This window comes from Octopus bimaculoides, chromosome 7 (genome assembly GCF_001194135.2).
Source record: "Octopus bimaculoides isolate UCB-OBI-ISO-001 chromosome 7, ASM119413v2, whole genome shotgun sequence".
Lineage (NCBI taxonomy): Eukaryota > Metazoa > Mollusca > Cephalopoda > Octopoda > Octopodidae > Octopus > Octopus bimaculoides.
In genome coordinates, this window is record NC_068987.1 from 74983134 (window position 1) to 74986493 (window position 3360).

Sequence of the window (3360 nt, forward strand, 5' to 3'; positions counted from 1 at the left end):
GTAGTGGGTGTTTTTACGTGTCACTTGCACGAAGGCCAGTCAGGCGATACTGGCAACGGCCACGCTCAAATGGTGTATTTTATGTGCCACCCGCACAAGAGCCAGTCCAGGGGCACTGGCAATGATCTCGCTCGAAAGTCCATTACACATGCCACGGGCATAAGTGCCAGAAAGGCGACGTTGGGCACAGGTGCCATCCCGATTTCGCTTTCGCTTGCCCCAATAAGTCTTCGCAAGCTGAGTTTCGTATCCAATGATATAATGGAAATGCTTTCATTAATCAATTAAAGGAGTCGCTTGAAACGGCCATAATGAATTGACACCTGCACATCTTTGTTACTTGTTTATATTTTATTCACCCACCCTGGAATCTGCACTTCTGGAATATTATTAGAGAATGTATTTTTATATAAAGTACATGTCTGAAACAACTAAGAACCAATCTCTTCACTAAGTTGGGTCATCTTATATGAATACACTGAAAGGATATCAAGTGCAAACACTTCTGCACAGAGTTTGATATTCATCTGATATTGTTTGGTTGTGCAAATTAGATCGACTTAATTTAAGTACCTAATTCAACTGAACCTTAACTCTATATGTAGACATATATACGTGAACATGTACATACGACAGGCTTCCACAGTTTCTGGCTACCAAATTCACTCACACGGCATTGATTGTCCCAGAGCTATACAAGAAGACACTAATCTAAGGAGCTGCAACAATGCAACTGAAAGTGAAACTCCAATTGCAAAGCAAGCTTCTTAACCACATAACCACGTCTGGAATTGTTTGTTTGTTTGTATATTTATTTATTGCTTTTTAATTTCTCAACTAATGTTTTGCTTTGATAAAAGATACATGCAAATGAATCTTCATTTCCGTTAAGAGTATTGGCAATCAATCGTTTTGAGTCTCAAGCTTTTCAAGATTCGTTCGTTAGTTCCCGTGTGCGTGGCAGCATGTGTTGTCAACGATAGACACATGAAATATTATTACTAATACGGCTTTTTCGACGTCGATCTCGTTTTCTTCTTGGAAATTTACGAATTTTACATACACAAATGAAGCAGGTAAGAACAAACCCTAGTTGCATACACCACATTCAAGCACAAAAATGCATGCATGCATACATACATAACTTGCACATTATAAATATGCAAGGCTTTTCTCAAGTTTAAAATACGACATCGTTTTTGTTATCTACGTTCCATACACATACATACAAAAAAGAAGTATGTATATGTATGTGATATTATTTCGTGTGTTTACAGTTGAGAACATTCGCTGTCTCGCGCATGGAAACTAACGAATGAATCTTGATCAGTCGATAACAATTCTGAGACTCAAAACGATTGATTGCCAGAGTATTAATTACAGACACTCTCTTGTCACTCCCACTGTCGGAAATGCAGTGGTCAGGTGATTGTTCCAAACCTCTAAACAACATTATTATCCAGAAAATGCTATCGTCATCGTCTGTTTACCATGTCATTTATTTTACGGTACTACTAAAGCAGCACGGTCCCGAACGCGCAGTCGCGCGTCCGCGCTAGCTAGTCGTGAGTGGTCGACCCTAACCCTAACCCTAACCCTATCCCTAACCCGCGTGTGAAAATGAATACGTGTTTAGGGTTAGGATCGACCACTCACGACTAGCTAGCGCGGACGCACGACTGCGCGTTCGGGACCGTGCTGCTTTAGTAGTACCTTATTTTACTTCAGTACAATGTGAAATTCAGCATGATATACGTGTAAAAATCAAGAGAAAAACGAAGAAAAAAAAATTATGAAATATAAAAACAATGTTGTTCTGGTGTACCAAAAGTACATAAGCAATTGTAGATGCCAGCTACGTGGAGGCTCGTAGAAAAGAAATAATGAGAATTGAGTCGGTTTTGCAACCATACCAGCACAGCCTTATGGTCATGTGGGAGCCAATATACTATGGGAAAATAAAGGAATTACACATTGGGTAATGTAGCCCTGGATACACTGTGACTAAATAAAAGTGGGGGTAGTCATAGAATACCTTTTATCCTAAGTCTCTCCTATGCTTAATCTAAGCTACATAATAACTTCTCTAAGTTAGCTTAATCGATCCACTTTTCAATGGGTGTGTCATGTCACCATACACAAGGAAAAACGTATTCACATATTAGTATAAGAATTCCCTTGTGGTTGCTCTGGATTTCCTTGTGATTGCTCGACGACTGTGAAGAAGAGTATTGACAACGAAATAATCCAAGGCATTCTGTTGATCCTAACCTTGTTAGGCATTGTCATCATATAATTAAACACATCGACATTTATATGAATACAACAAAAGATAATGATAATCGGCAAGTCAAAATTTGACTGAAACTTGATCATGTGTGTGAAAGGAATGGCAGGATATACCGTCATGCTTTCGAAATGGGTCAGTTACTTATGACGTCATATTACTCATCCTTTAAGTACTATTATTTTAGCATGTGATTATTCTATGCTTGTATGTACAACTAAAATATGGTATTTTGATGCTGTCATATTACAGGTTGGGCACAGTCACTTTTTTCTAACCCAGAAAGAGCACTGAAAATATTTTTATGGTATCCTCTTGTATTCCTTTTTTTTACCGTTTCATGCTATTATTCTTGAGATTTTTGGTGCTACTTTGGCATGTGATCTACAAGGGAGATTACTTTTTAGTTTACTTATCAATTTCTAAAGACCCCCCCCCATAAGATGTTGAGTAAAGATTTTTACAATGTGATCTACAACGAGACAAAGGCAGTTGCATTTTCACAGGAAACCAGCACAAAATTCACATCATTTCTTAAGAAAAAGGAAGGTGCCACTTTGGCGTGTGATCTACAACTTAAAGGGAGATTACTTTAGGTTACTTTTTAGTTTACTTTGTGTTAGTGCTACTTTCCGTGTGATCTACGTGAGCAAATTTACTTTGGTGGGTGATCTACGTGCTTGTTTTAACTATTATAGGGTTTTCTTATTAAAATAGTAAGAATTTTGAAAAAAATCTTACGGGATTTTAGAAATTGAAAAGTAAACTAAAGTAATATCCCTTGCAGATCATACGCCAAAGTAGCACCGATATTTTCTTCTTAAAGAAATAAAATTAAAGTAGTTAGAAAAATATTAACATCTTTTTTACCTCAGTGTCTTTGAAAACAATTGTATCATGTCTGAATACATTAGGAAACTGACAGTAGAAGTCCTCTATTATAATTCGGTTCATGTCTAGAATACTTTATGGTAAAGTTACCATGCATCCATATTTTTTAGGACATGTCCTGGAGTCAGGTTTCAAAATTTGCGTCAGCAAATTTTTTTAATTCTTCAAAAGATCGAAATTTC

General features: G+C 37.2%; 1 protein-coding gene across 3 annotated transcripts in view; it reads left to right on the forward strand.

Annotated features, from left to right (window-relative positions):
- The first annotated feature begins 2463 nt into the window (after positions 1 to 2463).
- LOC106878145 (microcephalin) overlaps positions 2464 to 3360 on the forward strand; it is a 28951-nt gene continuing 28054 nt past the window's right edge. For 2 of the 3 annotated variants that reach the window (XM_014927267.2, XM_014927265.2), the window contains exon 1: positions 2481 to 2594. The gene's annotated coding sequence lies outside the window, so the exon portion shown is untranslated. Of the gene's footprint in view, positions 2595 to 3360 lie in introns of all 3 variants that reach the window. The other variant, XM_014927268.2, reaches the window with a different exon arrangement.